We start from the raw sequence: 7500 nt of genomic DNA, 5'->3' as shown, positions 1-7500 counted from the left end.
GTTAGGGGGCCTTGCTTAAGGGCCTGGGAGCTCATCAGAAATCCAACGTTTAACCAATGAGCTACAACTTCCCCTTCCACCACTGATGTACTTACGAGGTGGCACCAAAAAGACTTATTTTGTAACATGCCAATAGATGCACACACAGTCACAGGGAGCACCGACCTCCATAAGTCAGTGTGCCAGAAGACATGATCCTGTGTACATCGGGAGCCGTACAACTGGTGCTCACATGTAAGTTTCTCGCTGGAAACGACGTAATCTCACTTCTGCACCCACCCTACTCGACAGATTTGGCTCCTGCGGACGACGAGCTCAAAGGTCGCCGTTTTGACACCATTGGGAAGATGCGGCACAAATCACAGAAGGTGCATGACACACTAGAAAAAGAAGATTTCCAGGACACATTTCTGAGGAACTCTGGGGAGCACTGTATTGCTGTGCAAGGGGATTATTTTGAAGTTGATAGTGTGGAACCATAGATAAATAAAGTAGTTAATTGTGAACAGAGTGAGTCTCGAAACTTTTAGATGCCACCTCATATATAGTGATTACAAACATCATTGTTTATGGGGTCTTTTAAACCATTATGGATTCGATTACATGTCCCCAGAATGTTGTAAATCTGGAAACATCTGGATCAGCATGGCACCTTTGTCTTACTTCTATCTGGGAAAATAAATTGTTGAATATCTCATTCCAGATTTATTCCCCATTTGCTCTTATAATAGTCTTTCCACTAGATTTTGGAGGCATCTGTGGAGATTTGGTGATTTATCCATCATTAACAAGAGCAGTATTGAGATCAGGTCCCGATGTTGGGATTTCAGTTGGGTTTTAGTCAATCCCAAAAGTGTTCATTGGGGTTGGGGAGGTCAGGGCCTTTTTACAGGAGCTCCAGTTCTTCCACTTTGACCTTAACACCAACAATGATGTCTTCATGGAGCTTTGTGGATCAAAAATAAATAAATAAATATACTGCATAAGAAAGACATCTTAACATTGTAATTTTGGAATAAGTGCTCAAGGGTCTAAACCAGTGGTGTCCAATCTTTTTGAGGGCTGGTGCACAATGCCCATGCATAATGCCTTATTCTACATCTAAAATATCCATGGAGTCCTAATCCATATTCCCCATATACCAAACCAACCAACCTGAACCATTGCAAATATATCTTAATCCATACCTATTTTATACTACACCCTCCCTAATCTACGCCTAGACATGCCAGCCTTATAATAATCCATGCCCATTTCATACCATGTTCCTTCTAATCCAAACCCAGTTTATACCATGCCTACCTAATCCATGCCTAATTTATATCGAAATTATCCTAATCCACACCCATTTAATTGTATGCCTACCTAATCCATGCCGATTTTAGGATAATCCATACTCATTTTATACCATACCAACCTAATCCATGCCTAAAGCATTCCAGACCTATCCCACATCTGAAATAGTCTTAATCCCATGATAATCCATACCATCCAAACCCATTTTAAACCATGATTATCCTAATCTGTTCCTAATCCATACCCATTATATTCCACACCTCTTTTATTCCATGCCCAATTTATTTCATGCTCACTCACATCAACTCATAACAAGCTGGACTCCAGGCCAAACAGGTGGGATGCTAAAGTTCTCCATGGCCTTCTGATTGCACTTTACGTTGCTTCCTGTGTCTGTGACACTCTGAACACACTTGATTATAGTGAAACCCAGTGTGTGTAATTAACACAGAATTACTACAAATTTCTGCATGGTGAAGATCAGCAGAAAAGGACATCCACAAGGTCCTGCTCCATCCTCCACGCCTCACAAACAAGAGTGACATCATGTTCACAACACAGCTGGCTCCATCGTGGGGTTTAATGTGCATGAGCCTTGCAGAAGCATGCAGTGGGAGTCATTAGTTGTTTCTCTTGTTTTGGCCCTCGGTCAGTCCTGATGAAATGCTGATCTCAGATCTGATATTCAGATCTTGAGCACTTGAGCTCTTCTGCATCACAAAGCAATGAGTTACAGTTTCCACCTGGATGTAACACCAACTAATAAAGTGCTTTAGAAAGAAAGAAAGAAAGAAAGAAAGAAAGAAAGAAAGAAAGAAAGAAAGAAAGAAAGAAAGAAAGAAAAGAAGAAAGGAAGAAAGGAAAGACGGATAGACAACAAAGAAAGGAAAGAAGAAAAAAAGAAGAGATGGACTGCATAGACCAATTAATAGTCAGCAAATAATGGATGGATGGATGGATGGATGGATGGATGGATGGATGGATGGAACAATGGTAAAACAGACCAGTAGAAAAGGTAAAAAAAAAAAAAAAAAAAGAAAAAAAGACAGATGAAGGAATGGACCAAGGAATAGCAAGTAGTGGTAGTAACAGCTTAAGGTTAATGATCAGAAAGTCCTTCAACCTTAACAGCCAGTACCACCAAGCTGTAACCTTTGGGCCCCTGAGTAAGGCCCTTATCCATTAACCCTCCCTGCTGAAGTGCTACAGCAAGTTTACCTTAAACTCAGAGTCCTTCAGCCTGAGGTAGAGCTTAGAAGGATTTAAATTATTGTTGCATACACTGATATTAAAACACTTTCCAAATGTATGTGCAAATATCACTTACTCGCGTCTTATTGTCCAGATTTTATCTACAAGCGACGGCATGTGAGATCAGGACCGTGATCCAAACTAGCATTCAAATCGTTCAGTACATCTGCTCGGCGTTACAAAGAAACAGAAAGGAAACAGAAGACATCAGAGGATCAAATCTTCTTTTCTTGACTTGTGTTATGAATATCCAGTATTGCTGGCATGCACATCTGTCAGTGCTCGCGGCCCCTGGAAATCGCTTAGATATCTAATCCTTCCACACAGAACAGAAATTATCTTCAGCTCTCTTTAAGCAGAAGCCAACAGGGAATCTCGGTCCTAAGCCCAGAGTGTGGATACACACCGCAGAGGGCAAGCAGGCACAGGAGAATGTGGATCTCAGGGCAGAATATCAACAGATTAATGTAAGGACCCGGTGGGGGTCGGCAACATAAACAATCCTCGTCATTCGGTTTATAATTAAAAAACGAGCATCTATGTGGCCACCAAACAAGAATCTAATATTGTACCACTGGATACAAACAAAATGACCACAAAGAACCAGAACAACCATAATAATAGATCACAACATGGCCTGAGTGGACCAAATAAATGGCTCAATACGTGTTGAGATGTGTTCAAGTGAAACTGAGACTTTTAATGTTACAGGTAAAAAAATGGATGCTAGCATGGCTAGCGTTAGCTATCAGCTATCAGCAAAAGGCCATACAGTTTTTCCGGCTTCCGGGCTGCTGTGATTATGAGAGCGGCCTCTAGAGGCGAATCACTGACACCACGTGCTGTTTGTTTTCAGTCGTGAGACTGCACGCTGCACGAAGAGCGCTATATATTATATTTATTATTTTTATTACATATAATTTATGTAATTTGATGATTATATTTATTAATGAATATATATTCCAATAGCCTCCAGTTATTAACGTAGCCTAATTATTTGGTAAAGTCACCCACCAACCACATACATAAGGAGGTATGGATTTCAATTGCAATAAATATAAAAAATTCGTTGTAATGTTCTTTTAATAATTGATATATATCTCTTACAAAGTAACGCCTATTTGTGTGAATGGTGCAGAACAAAAAAATTAACGAATCTATTAGAAGGCAAAATGTGCAAAAATGAGCAGGATAAGAGCTGCATTAATGCAGGAATGTAGCAACAATTGGCTAATGCAGACCTCCTGCTGCTGTCTAATCCAGAGAACTGAGAGAGTTAATGCAGATGCCAGCAGGGTTCTGGCAGAAACCTCTCAGAAACACACCAGCATCATGCTAAAACATGCTCAGGTACATCGAAGAGATTTACTGGGGCCCATTTAAAAGCAAAGCGTTGGAATGCCCTATACACCCGTCTCCATTGATTTTCTGATGTTCTGCGATGCAGCGCAGCATCGTTTAAAGCTGTCGCATCAATCTGATTCAGTTACCGCAATGCTGCCAAAAGCATGAGTGTCTTAAACGTGCACTTTGGCTGGTCTGGATCTCTGTCTATCTGAAGCTTGGCATGTCGATGTGACCGGTTTTACAAAGCAAAAAAGCTCATACGAGTGGGATCTGACCAATCACGCATGTCTGCAATGACCACAAGGTCCACTTTATGGCAGAGTAAAGTTTACGTAAGGATTTCTCACAGCATGAATCACTCTACATACACAGAGTTGGAAAAACATGCGTTCCTAAACACCAGGATTCTCCAGTGCATCTGTTTTTGTTTTTTTAGGTAAATGAAATGTAATTTATGATGCATGATTGCATCTGTTATTATCTGCCATTATCGTCACAGTGATCATTAGTGATGAACGATGTCTGTAATGTGACTCAGAAGCACGAGTCGTTTTAAAGAGCGGGTCATTCATATTTTTACTGACTGCACACGAGCAAAGCATCGCAAAATCTCTGTAGGTTATGTTCAGGAAACAGAATCGAGAAGTTCACCTCTCCACTCTTCTAGTCTGAGTCATTCTTTTTTTTTTATTGCGTCCTAGCAAACAAGGTCATTGTTAAAACGGAAACAAGTATAAAGGAGCTATTGGACAAAAATAAAAGAATAACCAACAATAATAATAATAATTATAATAATAATAATAATAATTATAATAATAATAATAATAATAATAATAAAAATAATAATATAATAATAATAATAATAATAATAATAAATGTGGGGGAGTGGTGGCTCCAGCGGTTAAGGCGCTGGGTTGCCGATCGGAAGGTCTGGGGTTCGAGCCCCGGTATCGCCAGGCTGCCACTCTTGGGCCCTTGAGCAAGGCCCTTAACCCTCTATGCTCCGGGGGTCCCTTACGAGGGAAATAACAAGGTCCGTGACGTCGGAGTGACGTGGGGCCGCCTTCCCGTGGGCTCACCACCTGCAGGAGGGACCGTGCTGTGAGGATTGGGCAGCAGTCGAAGGCGGGGGCCTGCTTAGACTGCTGCCCCCGCGACCCGAATTACGGATAAGCGGGAGAAAATGAATGAATGAATGAATTAATGAATAATAAATGCCTTACAAATCGTTTTTTTTATAGCATACACGTCTATTAACATTAAAAGCAGTTATTAGTCATTTATTACTGGCTCATTTCTGATCCCTAAAATAAAGTGTTACCAGTTTATATTTTTTTATCAGAACACAGGACATGGTTCCAGTAATTTATGCTCTTGGGCAGGTTGTTCTTCAGCAAACTGTTTGAGGGTTTTCTTGTGAGCAGCTTCAGAATTTGCTCCTTCTGGGACGACGGCCTGCAAACCGACTTGTTGCGGTGTGTGGCGTACGGCATGAGCACTGACACGTGAACCTTCTGCTTCTGCAACCTCTAAAGCAACGCTGCAGCACTCATGCATCTGTTTTACTGAAGCAGCTGCTGCACCTGACGCACCGCACGAGGACTCGACTTCTTTGATTGACCCTTGTGAGGTCTGTTCTGAGTGGAACCCATCTCTGAACACCTCTGTATGACCCTGAACACTGTACTGTAACTCAGTTTCAGGGTGATACTGATCTTCTTATCGCCTCGGCATCTTTGTGGAGAGAAACAATTCTAACTCTCAGATCCTCAGAGACTCTTTACCATGAGGTGCATGTAGAACATCCAGTGGTCAGTGTGAGAGAATTGAACTCAAAGCACCAAATTGTAACTGCTCTAATAGAAGATACACAAATGTATATGGTTCTGACAAGCAGATAAAAACATGAACATGATGAATAGAACATGTGGCTTTACACGTTTACACCACGTACAGCTGTTATCACTGAGGGTGTACTCACTTTTGTTGCAGTTTTTTAGACAATAATGTCTGTATGTTATTTTTAGAGGACAGTAAATCAGTACTGCTACACAAACTGCACACTGATACTCTAAAATATATCCAAGTTTTATTTATTTAGTTTTGTCTCTTGAGAAGACACTAAAATGGTTGCTGAAATGTGACGGGTGCACTCACTTTTGTGAGATATTGTAAATGACAAAAAAAAAAAAAAAAAAGATTTGAAGAACCAAGTCACTAAAAGGATCCCCACCACCCTGTCCACTCTTTTAAATTCCTATAAAAGGTTCATGACAGTTTCATAATAACTTTCATTTTTCTCCAGGTATGAGCCGTGTTCTTAGTTTAGAATACAGAATTATTTCATGCTTTGAAGCAGAAACATGTTGGTCAAGCTTTCGGAAGAAATCCAAGACAGACTATACGATAAAAAATAGAAAATAAGTACATGAGAAGAAAGCGCTTGATAAATTCCTCTTTTAAATAACAGGGATTAAACCTGTGGCAAGTCAAATATTGAATCTGTCTCAACCGTTGACAAGATTATATGGGGGTGTTTAATGTCTGATTTCACATAGAACTACTTATTTTCTTACAAAAAGTTAATATACAGTCTAATATGATTATGCTGTAAATAAAAACTCAGTACATTTTAAATTATAAGTGAGTTAAATTTACTTAAGTTGATTTTTGGACCAATAACTGCAATTAAGTAAAATGATATTGAAGTAACAGTAACTTCTAATTCCTCGTTTATCGCGGTGGTTACGTTCCAAAAATGCTGGCGATAAACGAAACCCGCAATAAACGGAGGCCACCACAGAAATGCTATTTTATGTATACAGTACTTTACTGTATTAACATTTTTACTTCATTTAATAATTCATAATTATATTTTTATGAAGAAATCTTTATTATTTCAATATAAAACTCCATAAAAGCAATTCCCTATAAGTTAAACGAATTATTTATGTGGCAAATGAAATTTCACGATAAACCAGATTCCAACCGCGGTAAAACGGGGGATTACTGTATTTTATTACTTTTGAGAATGGATCCATACAGGGGTGCTTTAGTGTAACGTGGTTTTATATCTAATATTATACGGTATTTTATAATGTGTGTGTGAGTGTGTGTGTGCACGATAGGATTATCATTTCCTGTAGTTGATTGTTTGGTGAGAGCTTTGTGGCAGGATAGAGTTCTAATCCATTAAAACCCTTTCCTTTAACAACATGCACTCTGAATGACTAGGCCTCGCGCTGCCAACATTATTCACCTGGAATACTTCCTTTCCATGGTAAAAACCTGCGAGTTTTGGGTGGTCCTGGTTTGCAAGTGATTTAGGTGGGAATGTGGTGGTTCAGGCAACAGTTAACATGTTAACTTTACAGTGTACTGAGTTTGTTTTCCGGAAATTGTGAGCAATAAGCAGCATTGAATGTGGGGTTAAACCCAACATGTATAGACCCAGTTCATGGTAATCCCCTTTCAAGGATCAAGCCTTTGTTATGGCAAAAAAAGGTTGTGAATCTCAGGGCTACGTCACAAGGAGCTTAATCTTCCAAGGAGGGCTACCTTTGTTGAACAGATGTGACAGGTAAAATAAGAAAAAATACCTTGGGC

General features: G+C 39.7%; 1 protein-coding gene across 4 annotated transcripts in view; it reads right to left on the bottom strand.

Moving 5' to 3' along the window:
• slc1a9 (solute carrier family 1 member 9) overlaps positions 1-7500 on the bottom strand; it is a 32413-nt gene that overhangs the window by 20789 nt on the left and 4124 nt on the right. The window contains exon 2 of one of the 4 annotated variants that reach the window (XM_083566916.1): positions 2624-2713. The exons of 2 other annotated variants lie outside the window; for them this stretch is intronic. The gene's annotated coding sequence lies outside the window, so the exon portion shown is untranslated. Of the gene's footprint in view, positions 1-2623; positions 2953-7500 lie in introns of those variants that run through there. One more of the 4 variants, XM_083566915.1, reaches the window with a different exon arrangement.

Source organism: Silurus aristotelis, assembly GCF_946808225.1.
Source record: "Silurus aristotelis genome assembly, chromosome: 17".
NCBI lineage: Eukaryota > Metazoa > Chordata > Actinopteri > Siluriformes > Siluridae > Silurus > Silurus aristotelis.
Note: the sequence above shows the minus strand (reverse complement) of the source record. Positions and strands in the feature narration are given on the sequence as shown.